The 13,690-nt window shown below is 44.0% G+C and overlaps 1 protein-coding gene across 2 annotated transcripts in view; it reads left to right on the forward strand.

The window, feature by feature from the left end:
- TM9SF4 (transmembrane 9 superfamily member 4) overlaps positions 1 to 13,690 on the forward strand; it is a 324,536-nt gene that overhangs the window by 194,681 nt on the left and 116,165 nt on the right. The gene's annotated exons all lie outside the window — the stretch shown is intronic.

A 13,690-nucleotide genomic window follows, 5' to 3' on the forward strand; every position in this document is an offset into this window, starting at 1 on the left:
CCTTAGACAGCTCCTTGCTCTTGGCCATTTTGTAGAGGTTAGAGTCTGACTGATTCACTGAGTCTGTGGACAGGTGTCTTTCATACAGGTGACCATTGCCGACAGCTGTCTGTCATGCAGGTAACGAGTTGATTTGGAGCATCTACCTGGTCTGTAGGGGCCAGATCTCTTACTGGTTGGTGGGGGATCAAATACTTATTTCCCTCTGCAGAATGCAAATAAATTCATATACTTTCCACAATGTGATTTTCCGGATTTAATTTGTGATGTGCTATCTCTCACTGTTACCAATAACCTACCCTTCAATTATGGGCTGCTCATGTCTTTGTCAGTGGGCAAACTTACAAAATCAGCAAGGGATCAAATACTTATTTCCACCACTGTACATGGGGACAAGATGCATGGTACAGAGTCAGTTGGGATAAATGGGTGGATAAACTAAAGACAAGTTGTTTATATAGATAGTCAAGATATAAGGAACTGGTCTAAGTTACAGTGAGTTTAGCAAGCTAGTCCAGGTGCTCAAGGGGTGTATAGTCAGTCACCCTATCAGGTGAATTTTCGAAAGAGGAAGACGCCCATCTTCCAACACAAATCGGGAGATGGGCGTCCATCTCTCAAGGTCACCCAAATCGGCATAATCGAAAGCCGATTTTGGGCGTTCTCAACTGCTTTCTGTCGCAGGGATGACCAAAATTCGCGGGGGCATGTCAGCACCGTACCAAAGGCGGGACTGGGGCGTGATTTAGAGATGGGCATCCTCGGCCGATAATGGAAAAAGAAGGGCATCCCTGATGAGCATTTGGCCAACTTGGGTTGCCCTGCCCCTTTACAGGGCCATCCTGCAAGGATGCCCTCATGACAACTTGGGCGCCCCATTCGATTATGCCCCTCCACGTGTTAAAGGCTTGGGTGAAGAGCCAGACTTTTACCTGCTTCCTGTAGTAAAGGTAGTCTCGAGTTATATATAGCCCCTCTGGGAGTAAATTCCAGAGCGTGGGTGCTACTCCTGAGAAGTCTCACTGGCAGGTATCACATTGTGCAATTTCCTTTGATGAGGGGACAGATAGTGATGCTCCTTGAGAGGATCTTAGAGGTCTCAAAGGTATGTAAAGAGCTAACTTATTCTTTAAGTACTCTGTCCCATTTTGTGTGAGGACCTTGAAAATCAAACATAGAATTTTAAATTTAGCCCTTGAAGGCACGGGTAGTCAGGGTAGGTTTTGCAGGAAGGGTGTGGTGCCATGCCATTTGCAACTTTCTGTCAGTTGTGCTGCAGCATTCTGAATTATCTGGAGCTGATTCAAACTTTTTGGTTTGACCAGTGTACAGGGCATTACAATAGTCCAGTCGTGATGTTATCATGGCATGGACCACTGTCATTAGGTTAGTCTTTTCATTATATGGAGAGAGATTTTGTGACTGCCATAGGTGATAGAGACAATTTTTAAAGGTAGTTTTGTTAGAAATAGCTCCCAGATAACCTGAGAACCTATACAAAGAAATAGCTTCCATAAAACAAATTGGTGAAGCAAGTCTTAATTTATTATTCCAAAATACACTCTTGCAAGAATGGGTGTCTCTGAAAGCAAGCAGGTACACTCATTCCTTAATTCTTACAGTTTATATTCCTTTCTCTTGTAACAACTACTGTTACTACTACTTAGGTTTCTGCCCCTAAGTTTTTCATTGCATATTGATTTCATATTTATAACCTATTACATCAGTGCTAGGCATCATTTGTCCACCCTCACCCCCCTTCTTCTCTTTTCTTGTGAACACTGCAAATTCCTCCATAGCTACAGTTTTCTCTTTCAGGTGATTATCTTGTAGGTGTCCACTCATGGGTAGTTCTCATGCTTGGCTTACATTCTTTTATCTCAGGCCTTCATGTCCTTGAAACTTTCTCCTCCTACTAGTTATCTTGCTTTTCACATTCCTTCTTAACCAGCACAGCCTGCCTTTCAAACAGCCAAAGATTTCCCTTCTAAAGGGGACATAAGCTATGTATTTCACTTCTACAGTTTTGTTGTGAAAAAGCAATATATTTACACATTTCTCACAAATCCCTTCTCTCTTTCTCTGATCCTTTTACTGCTTTTTCATCTCTCACACTCCGTCATTTTCATTAACCTGTTCTTCTAGAAGCATTACATTCTCTGAATAAGGAGGTGGGCCAAAAGACATTTTCTTTGAAATGGCTGTTTCAGTCAATCTCTGTGTTAACCATCAGTACGCCCTTAGGAACCCCTATGCTATCTATATAAATTCTATCATCGAAAGAAGTGCTTATAGTGTCTCTTTTGTCTACCAGGTGACTTGGGCCCTTCTTCAAATGCCAGGGTGAATGGTATAGCCAATTGTACTAATTCACATGTGCCTGTCCAGTCAGTAGGCAGGGTTGGCCTGAGAATTCTTCCCCCACAATACCACCACACATCTGCTCTGGCTATTTTCAGGTTTGAATAGTTTCCACTAGCCTGCTTCCCAGTCACATTCATCACTTGCGTGCATGTGCGTAAAACTCCTAACTGCCTTGTTGCCTCTTCCCCCCCATCTCAAGAGACATGCTGAATGGTTCCCAGGGCCTGGTGAAGAAGGCTGGTGGTATTCGCACATCTTTAGGCTGTTGTGCCAGGAACAGCAGTGCCAGGGATCTGTAGGAGTCATTTCCCCATGCCCCTTTTTCCTGAAACAGCTATCATACACTCCATTCATTGGGGTCAGAATCCCACCCCAAAAGGAAAAGAGTAATTCGAGCCACTGGTCTGCCTGAGGCACATGCATAGCAATCACTTTTGTTTAGACTTGCAACAGTAAATTTTACCCATTCAACCCAGGCATTTATTTCCCCATATCCTGTTTCTATTTCAAATGTTTGTCTCAAATCTTTCACCTCTATTACTTGTACCACCTTAGGATCATTTAGAGGTGGTTGAAATGGCTTTATTATAGGCATGTTTGTTGCAATCTGAATATCCTGAACCCTCTTTTCTACAATAATTTGTAAACAGCATGCTACTGGATCTTTTCCTGATACATCTATCCCCATCCCAAACAGAGTATTATGTATGTCCTTAATCCAGGTCTTACCACTGATCTCCTCTGCCCATTTTGTACCTGTGATTGCCATGAAAACAGCATTACACTCCTTATACCTACAGTCAGGCTGAAAAGGCCCCTTGAAGATGGAGATCCGGTTTAAATATTCTTTGGTCTATCCTAAAAGGTTTACAATCCATCCCTGTGCCTGTGTCATTAGGTATCCTAAAAGGTTTACAATCCATCCCTGTGCCTGTGTAGTCCACAATACATGATTCCAGGACTGACAGTGTGCATCTAGACACACATACTTGTCATTCCTGCTGTATTGTCTCTGTGTTTTCACATCCCCACAATCAATAAGATTACACACATCAAACAATCACCTGGGGGTGTAGTTGTTTCATTTATCCTTATTGTAAGCTTCATGGGCTTATCCTGAGGAGAATAAAATGACTTTGGAAGAGTGTTGTGTGTGACCGTGAAAGCATTAACATTACTCATTAACATCAGGGTTATGATTACCAGTAAGGAAAGGCTGAGACCCCTCCAGCTCATGTTAGACAAATTAGACTTTGGACTGGCTAAAGGTAACCAATTCCAAATCATCATCTCCATCCCCCCTAGGTCTCCCCCAGTGCCTTTCCTTATGTAAGTAGCAGAACAACATTAGTCCTACAAGTTGCAACAACACTATCACTGCTATTTCTATTTCTTCTATCTGCATATACAGTGGGGGAAATAAGTATTTGATCCCTTGCTGATTTTGTAAGTTTGCCCACTGACAAAGACATGAGCAGCCCATAATTGAAGGGTAGGTTATTGGTAACAGTGAGAGAGAGCACATCACAAATTAAATCCGGAAAATCACATTGTGGAAAGTATATGAATTTATTTGCATTCTGCAGAGGGAAATAAGTATTTGATCCCCCACCAACCAGTAAGAGATCTGGCCCCTACAGACCAGGTAGATGCTCCAAATCAACTCGTTACCTGCATGACAGACAGCTGTCGGCAATAGTCACCTATATGAAAGACACCTGTCCACAGACTCAGTGAATCAGTCAGACTCTAACCTCTACAAAATGGCCAAGAGCAAGGAGCTGTCTAAGGATGTCAGGGACAAGATCATACACCTGCACAAGGCTGGAATGGGCTACAAAACCATCAGTAAGACGCTGGGCGAGAAGGAGACAACTGTTGGTGCCATAGTAAGAAAATGGAAGAAGTACAAAATGACTGTCAATCGACAAAGATCTGGGGCTCCATGCAAAATCTCACCTCGTGGGGTATCCTTGATCATGAGGAAGGTTAGAAATCAGCCTACAACTACAAGGGGGGAACTTGTCAATGATCTCAAGGCAGCTGGGACCACTGTCACCACGAAAACCATTGGTAACACATTACGACATAACGGATTGCAATCCTGCAGTGCCCGCAAGGTCCCCCTGCTCCGGAAGGCACATGTGACGGCCCGTCTGAAGTTTGCCAGTGAACACCTGGATGATGCCGAGAGTGATTGGGAGAAGGTGCTGTGGTCAGATGAGACAAAAATTGAGCTCTTTGGCATGAACTCAACTCGCCGTGTTTGGAGGAAGAGAAATGCTGCCTATGACCCAAAGAACACCGTCCCCACTGTCAAGCATGGAGGTGGAAATGTTATGTTTTGGGGGTGTTTCTCTGCTAAGGGCACAGGACTACTTCACCGCATCAATGGGAGAATGGATGGGGCCATGTACCGTACAATTCTGAGTGACAACCTCCTTCCCTCCGCCAGGGCCTTAAAAATGGGTCGTGGCTGGGTCTTCCAGCACGACAATGACCCAAAACATACAGCCAAGGCAACAAAGGAGTGGCTCAGGAAGAAGCACATTAGGGTCATGGAGTGGCCTAGCCAGTCACCAGACCTTGATCCCATTGAAAACTTATGGAGGGAGCTGAAGATGCGAGTTGCCAAGTGACAGCCCAGAACTCTTAATGATTTAGAGATGATCTGCAAAGAGGAGTGGACCAAAATTCCTCCTGACATGTGTGCAAACCTCATCATCAACTACAGAAGACGTCTGACCGCTGTGCTTGCCAATAAGGGTTTTGCCACCAAGTATTAGGTCTTGTTTGCCAGAGGGATTAAATACTTATTTCCCTCTGCAGAATGCAAATAAATTCATATACTTTCCACAATGTGATTTTCCGTATTTAATTTGTGATGTGCTATCTCTCACTGTTACCAATAACCTACCCTTCAATTATGGGCTGCTCATGTCTTTGTCAGTGGGCAAACTTACAAAATCAGCAAGGGATCAAATACTTATTTCCCCCACTGTAGGAGAGGATATTTTTATTTATTTTTTTATTTTTGTTATAGTTGTACCCCGCGCTTTCCCACTCATGGCAGGCTCAATGCGGCTTACATGGGGCAATGGAGGGTTAACTGACTTGCCCAGAGTCACAAGGAGCTGCCTGTGCCTGAAGTGGGAATTGAACTCAGTTCCTCAGTTCCCCAGGACCAAAGTCCACAACTCTAACCACTAGGCCACTCCTCCACTATATATGCACTTTATTCAGGGAAAAGGGATGGTTACAGCCCCTATGCTGAGGGAAGATAGTCTTCTAATCTTAACAAGCTAAACAGTTCAATAACTCTATCCCCCCTTTTTCTGATAAAGTACCAGGGTTGCCAGCCCCCTCCCAATATTTCATATGTAATGAGCCAAAATGTTACTAGTTCCTCCATGTTAGGTTGGGGTACTGATATGTCTCCCTGTTCCACCCTTATTTTAGCACACCCACATATGTCCCCTTCCCCTATAATAGATGTCCCTGGCCCTGTAGTCCAAGTGTCTATTAATGGTTCACACAGGTCTACAAAACCTGGTCACAGGATCCCAGGCAGGATCATCATCAGGGCCTGGATCCCAGCTCAAAGCAGGTCTCGCGTAGGAATTGTTCATGCAATGTTCTCAGTCTTCCTTTTAATCTTTATCTTGAGGGTCCTCTGTATTTATCACTGTCCACCTGGGGGAATTTGCAGGTGCCTCCACTGGTCCCTTGATTCTGGTGTAGTGCATCCAGCCCTTCTCGACTGTCCTGATTGCGGTTTCAGTGGTCAGCAAGGCTTGTTAAGGACCTTCCCAGGAGGGCTGTAACTTGGACTCTTTCCAGGACTTGACCAGTACCCAATCTCCCGGCTGGATCTTATGAACAGCAAATTTGAGTGGTGGAGTCTGGGCCAGTAACCCTTTCTCCCTTAAATGAGATAAAGAAGAAGAAAGTGCCAGTATATAATTCTTTAAATACAGATCTTTGGTTTCAAATGTGGGTAACCTCCCTCCCCCCCCCCCCCCCCATATAAGGTAACCCAAGCAACATCTCATAGGGGGATATTCCCAGGTCCCTTCAGGATTCAGTTCTAATTCATAGTAGTGCAATTGATAAGCACTTTATCCAGGGTAATTAGGTTTCTAGCATTATTTTGGAAATCTGCTTCTTCAATGTTTGATTCATTCTTTTCACCTTCTCAGATGAGGGTGGGTGCCACGGAGTGTGGAAGTGCCAGGTAATTCCCAGACCCTCCATCACTCCCTGCAAGACTTTGGACGTAAAGTGGCTCCCTTGGTCTGAATCTATATTTTCCACCAACCCATATCTGGGAACTATTTGTTCCAAGATTATCTTTGACACCCCTTGTGCTGTGGCTGAGGCCGTTGGAATTGCCTCTACCCAGCCGGTCAGATGATCCACAATTACTATCAAATATTTTAATCTCTGTACCGGGGGTAGTTTTGTCAAATCCACTTGTATACTTTGGAAAGGTGTAAGCCCTGGTACCCTTCCCCTAGGGATAGCTTTTATAAGCACCTTTTTATTTATTTTCTGACATATCATGCATCTTTCACAAATTTGTTTAGCCACAGTATATATTCCCAGTCCTCCATATCTTCTTAGTACTGCATCACACAGGGCCTGTGTCCTCCAATGACTCCCCTGATGCAGTATGGCCATCACCTCTTTCAGGACGGGTTTGTTTAACACTTGCCTGCCATCAGGCAAAAGCCATTTTCTTTCTGTCTGTATAGCCCCTAGCTGGGTGAGCTTATCTTTGTCTTCCCCAGTGAAACAGGGCAACTGCTGTACTTCTGGGATCATAGGGATCAGGACACATATTTTTGTGGGCTGTTCCTGGAGAGCAGCCTCCCTAGTCGCTTCATCAGCCAACCTGTTTCCCCCAGCTTCCGGGGTAGACAATTTCTGATGCCCTGGGACATGCACCACCGCAATCTCCCTTGGCAGCATCAGCTTCCTGAGCACCCGTGTACCAATTCTTTCCCTCTACTCGTAATTAATCCCCTTTCTTTCCATACTTTCCCAAAAGTATGTACCACCCCAGAAGCATATTGGAAATCAGTATAGATGGTTTCATCCTGTTCCTTAAGGATCAATAATGCCTGACTCAAGGCATATAGCTCGTAGGTCTGAGCTGACCATGTATTGGGCAGTCTTTCTGTTTCCAATACTTCTTGGGTGTTTCCATCTATTACCACATATCCACTATGTCTTTTTTTTTTCCTCCTGCCCGAATAAATTTGGTGATTCTGTAAACCCCTGCGGCAGAACAGTCCACTGGAACTGTTGCTTCCTCCCAGTATGGGGATTTTCCCATTCATTGGCGAATAAATCCCTACTCTCTTTTGCTAGGAGGCTGGCCCAAAACGCATCTTTCAGGTTTATTACACTAAACCATTTGTGATCATGTGGAATTTTGCTTAATAGGGTGTAAGGGTTAGGGACTACAGGGTGTCTGACTTGTACTATTTTGTTCAACTCTCTTAGGTCCTGCACTAACCTATACGTTCCATCCAGTTTGAGAACCGGAGGAATCAGAGTATTAAGGGGTGACATGCATGGTTCAATTAACTTGTCCCTTATTAATTGTTCTATCACTGGTTGCAGACCCTTTCTTCCTTCAGGGTATTGCTTTTGGGATATTACTTTGCTTTCGTGCTTCAGTTTAATCTTCACTGGAGGAATTTTTAACCCCCCCCCCCCCCCCCCCCCCCCGATTCCCTTCTCTGACCCATACCCCAGGGTCAATTCCCTTTTCATCCTTTGCAGTAAGATGGTTCATTTTAATAGCTATTTGCCCATCTACGACTTGCATACCCAGACCCAATTATGCTATTAAGTCTCTGCCCAGTAGGTCTGCTTCAGGTATATACAGGAGAGTTCCCTCAACTTCATCATTCATGGCTCTAATCACCGTTTTCTCCAATAAGGGGACCCAAAATCCTTCCCCTTTTACCCCACTCACAGACCACTTCTGTGATGTCAATTTCACTCCTTTTGACAGCTGAGCCATGGACGACCTTGCTGCTCCCCTATCTACCAAAAAGACTGTCTCGTCCCTTTCTGGTCCCACCTATAAATTTATCAAGGGCTCCTGGTGAGACCATAGGGTCAGGAGCCCCTGACTTCCCTGATCTTCCATAGAATCCATGAGAGAGAAAACTTTTTCTTCCCTCACCAACTTGGGACATTCGTTTAAAATGCCCTATTTCCCCACATTCAAAACATCCTGCTCGGCAGGTCATCCATTGGGGGTTTCTGTCCCTAGAATTCCCACTCATCCCCCTGCCTCTCCCATATTCTTTACCTCTCTGGCCCCTGTTTCTTAAAAATCCTCTTCCCCTCTCACCTCTCTGTTCCTTAGTGTCTATTTGCTTCTTAACTACTTCATTTAGAGTATTCATCATTATTTTACCCTTATGCTTTTGCCTTTCTTCTTCCTTCCTCACAAGCACCTTCTGTGCCTCTGTAAGAAGAGTCTCTATAGATTTCTCATTCCATCCCTCCATTTTCTGCAATTTCTTTTGAATATCTGGCCAGGATTTAGGCACAAAATGGATTTTCAGGAGACCCTGTCCCACAGGATCTTCTGGGGACAGCCCTGAGTATTGTCTTATTCTCTCTCTTAATCTCTGGAGGAAGGCAGATGGGGTTTCATCCTTTTCCTGATGGACCTCAAAAGCCTTTGTCACATTCTGATTTTTAGGGACCGCCTCTTTTATTCCTGCTATTATCAGGTTTCTGAGATCTGACATTTTTACCGGATCACCCGCATTGTTGTTATTCCAGCCTGAATCTATATTAGGGTATTTTTGCTCTGCAGGTACATTCCCTCCCCCCTTCTCCTCCTGGGGGATGGTCCCATTCCCATATTTTCAAAGCAGCAGTTCTTATCATAACCCTTTCTTCCCCTGTAAAGATAAATTTCTAATATGGACATCAGCTCTGCCCATGTATATACATTTGGTCCCAGGAATTGATCAAACTGTTCTGCTAGACCTGCCAGGTCATTTAATAGAGGCGTCATCTCCTTTTTAAAATTTCTTACTTCCCCACTTGTGAGAGGATTACTTACATACCCTACAGTATTTCCCATGGGCACCTCCGTCAAGGGGAACATATCCTCCTTTTTCTCCTTAATGTTTAATTTCTGGGGAAGAGGAAAACTGTCTGTGTCCTTATTTAGCTGATCCTCTTCCCTTGTCCGGTGTTTACGTGCTATAAATTTGACTCTTCTCTCTCCTTCTCTGCTCATATCCAGCAGATCGCCAAGACCTGTCATTTCTTTCTTTACAACATCCGTAAAACCCACCCCTTTCTTTCTGAGCACTCTACCAAAACCCTCATCCACACCCTTGTCACCTCTCATTTGGACTACTGCAATCTGCTTCTTGCTGGCCTCTCAGTCACCTCTCCAGTCGGTTCAAAACTCTACTGCCCGTCTCGTCTTCCGCCAGGGTCGCTTTACTCATACTACCCCTCTCCTCAAGTCGCTTCACTGGCTCCCTATCCGTTTTCACATCCTGTTCAAACTTCTTCTACTAACCTATAAATGTACTCACTCTGCTGCTCCCCAGTATCTCTCCACACTCGTCCTTCCCTACACCCCTTCCCGTGCACTCCGTTCCCTGGATAAATCCTTCTTATCTGTTCCCTTCTCCGCTACTGCCAACTCCAGACATCGCTCCTTCTGTCTTGCTGCGCCCTATGCCTGGAATAGAGTTCCTGAGCCCCTACGTCTTGCCCCATCCTTGACCATCTTTAAATCTAGATTGAAAGCCCACTTCTTTAACATTGCTTTTGACTCGTAACCACTTGTATCCACTCGCCTCCACCTACCCTCTTCTCCTCTTTCCTCTACACATTAATTGATTTGTTTGCTTTATTTTTTGTCTACTAGATTGTAAGCCCTTTGAGCAGGGACTGTCTTTCTTCTATGTTTGTGCAGCGCTGTGTACGCTTTGTAGCGCTATAGAAATGCTTAGTAGTAGTATAAATTGGTGAGGTGCTCTACTAGGAGGTGTAATTGACCCGGAAGCCTCGGGCTGCTCTATTTCTACTAGTGGTTCTGCGACGTGCTCTCCCACTTGAACTGGAGCACTGGGTGCAATATGCTGTTCCAAAGGGTCGGGGACATAGGGTTGGGGGTAAGATTTCTAAGGGGTCCCACTTACGGGAAGATATATTTAGCTCCTCTTCCTTCTTCCCTTCCTTTTTTATCTTAAGTGGCATTAGTACTTCCTTCCCCACCAAACATGAGACATATTCTGACTCCTCCTTAGAGGGTTGTTTCTTGCTGATAAGTTATAGATTAAGAGCCTGAGACATATCCAGCTTTCCTCTGCTCCATATTTGGGCCAGAAGATGGCTGGAGGCAAAATGCTCTGTTTTGGCCATTCAAAACAGCAGTAGTGAATCATTTTCTTCCTGTCCTTATCTCTTGCACAAGATTCCTGCTTTCAATACTTTAACATTCCCCCCAGAGGACTATTTGGAGGAATGTCTGAGGGCAAGGATTCCACCTTACTACTACTACTACTACTACTATTTAGCATTTCTATAGCGCTACAAGGCGTACGCAGCGCTGCACAAACATAGAAGAAAGACAGTCCCTGCTCGAAGAGCTTACAATCTTTATCCCTGGCTAACCTATTTCCCATTGTGAGTACCCAGAAGTCTCTTAGCTTTCAATTTTCGCTTTGTTTTTCTCCGGTCGTTCTCGCGGAGAAATGGAACCGCGAATCAGAACTCCACACTCGCTTTGTGTCTGTGACATGTCTCACTCCACACACTTCTGTTCTCACAATCCAGCCACCAAAGTAGTACTTTAATAGTCAATTTTTCTTAACTTGGTCTGTACACAGAGTTGCCTGGCCGCCGATGTGCCTACTGCAAATCTATATCTTAATTCACCAATTTCAATGTCTCAGGATCATGTGTTAGTCAGGACCTTGATCCCCTGCTACAGACCTAGGGACTATTGAAATCAATAGGACGCGTCTTCCCGTGGTCAGCAGCCAGCCACCGATGCCTCTGATGACTTTCCTGGACACGAGCCCCCAAAAATTGTTAGACGTAGCTCCCAGATAACCTGAGAACCAATATAAAGAAATAGCTTCCATAAAACAAATTGGTGAAGCAAGTCTAATTAATTTATTATTCCAAAATACACTCTTGCAAGGATGGGTGTCTCTGATAGCAAGCAGGTACACCCTTCTTTAATTCTTATAGTTTATATTCCTTTTTCTTGTAACATAGGTTTCTGCCTATAGATATTGATTTCACATTTATAACCTATTACATCAGTGCCAGGCATCATATGTCCACCCCCGCCCCCCTTCTTCTCTTTTCTTGTGAACACTGCAAATTCCTCTGTAGCTACAGAGTTTTATCTTTCAGGTGATTATCTTGCAGCCAAGTGTCCACTCATGGGTAGTTCTCATGCTTGGCTTACATTCTTTTATCTCAGCCCTCAGGCCTTCATGTCCTTGAAACTTTCATTCATTTCTGCATCAGCAGTTTGGGCTTCCTTCCCCCCTCCCCCCCTAGCTCTTCTCCTCCTACTAGTTATCTTGCTTTTCACATTCCTTATTAACCAGCACATCCTGTCCTTTCAAACAGCCAAAGATTGCCCTTCTAAAGGGGACATAAGCTATATATTTCACTTTTACAGTTTTGTTGTGAAAAAGCAATATATTTACACATTTCTCACAGTTTGAATTTGTGGAATCAATGAGAGTGATGAGTCTAGCAGTATCCCAAGATTCCTGACCTGTGATTTTAGGGGGAGTTCATACTTCCTGAAAGGTATTTTGAAGTTGAGTATTTGTCCACTTGTGTTAGGTACCATAGAATCTCTGTTTTGCTTGAGTTCAGACAGAGTTTATTGTTTGCCCATTCCTGTGTTGCAGTTAGGCCAGCAGACAGTTTTACTCAGAGCTGTGGGTACATCTGAGTAGTTGCACATCATCAGCATAGATGTAGAATTTTGTGTCCATGATCAAAGCAGCTCAGCCAGAGGCTTGAGGTAGATATTAAATACAGTTTAGTGTCCAAGACAATGATGTGCTGTGGCTGAACAGAAATGATTGTTGTTTGTCTGACAAATAGAATTTGAACCATGTAAGTACTGTGCCACTGATAACTTGTTTCCGCCAATCTTGTAAGCATGATTTTATGATCCACAGTGCGAAGGTGGCTGAGAAATCCAACAACACTAGTAGCTTTCTGTTTCCTTCTGTTTTATCTACTTAGTAACTAATGTCTGTGTGCAGTAGTTATGAAGTCAGATCTGAAATCCAATTTGTATGCTGGAAAGCAAGAAAGAAAACTTAAGCACACAATGCGGTATCAGGGTTCGGAGGAGTGAGTACAGGAAGCGGGATTGGTAGAGCAAGTGTCAGGGCTTGGAGGAACAGAATAAGAAACCGCATCAAGGCTTCAGGGGTTGCAATTTGCTCAAGCCTGTATTATTTTTTTTTGTTACATTTGTATCCCGCACTTTCCCACTCATGGCAGGCTCAATGCAGCTTACATGGGGCAATGGATTGTTAAGTGACTTGCCCAGAGTCACAAGGTGGGAATGTGGTGCCTGAGGTGGGAATCAAACTCAGTTCCCCAGGACCAAAGTCCACCACCCAAACCACTAGGCCACTCCTTGGAGTGCACTGAACTGATCTCACAGTGATAATTTATAGAGGAAAAGTCCACAAAGCAGAATTAACCACATAGACTTTAGAAAGCCAGCACTTATCCCTGGGATGAGCAACAAGAAATGAATCTACTCATTAGGATCTTGCTAGGCACTTGTTAACTGGATTGGCCAGCGTTAAGGGCAACAACCAGGCCAGTTGCCCTGGGCCCCCTGTTACAGAACAGGGGAGGACTGACAGTATTGTGGATCTTATGAATTAAACTTTTCTTTAAGTTTGAATCTAATCCTTGCTTAGGTTGGCAACCAATGCTCACTGTAGAGTAGTGGTGTCGCATAATCAAATTTGTTGGCACAGTAACATTTTTGAGTGCTGTTTTGTATTTCATGTAAAATGACCCTAAGGGGCATTTGATTCCATTAATAACAAGCTCACAAACTGATGAGGTTGAGTATGTATTTTTACCTGCGAGAATCATTTCTTTTGACTTACCATTTAATTTTTCTGAAACCAGTTAGCTACTGTTGTCAATATTTTTCAGTTGTTCTGACAGTAGGGAAGTATCATTTAAATTGAAGCTCAAGTGAGCTCTATGGTATTGTAAGTAACATGAACAGTCTAGATGAACTGGATATTGTTGGTCAATCCCTGAT

Source organism: Microcaecilia unicolor, chromosome 8 (assembly GCF_901765095.1).
Source record: "Microcaecilia unicolor chromosome 8, aMicUni1.1, whole genome shotgun sequence".
NCBI lineage: Eukaryota > Metazoa > Chordata > Amphibia > Gymnophiona > Siphonopidae > Microcaecilia > Microcaecilia unicolor.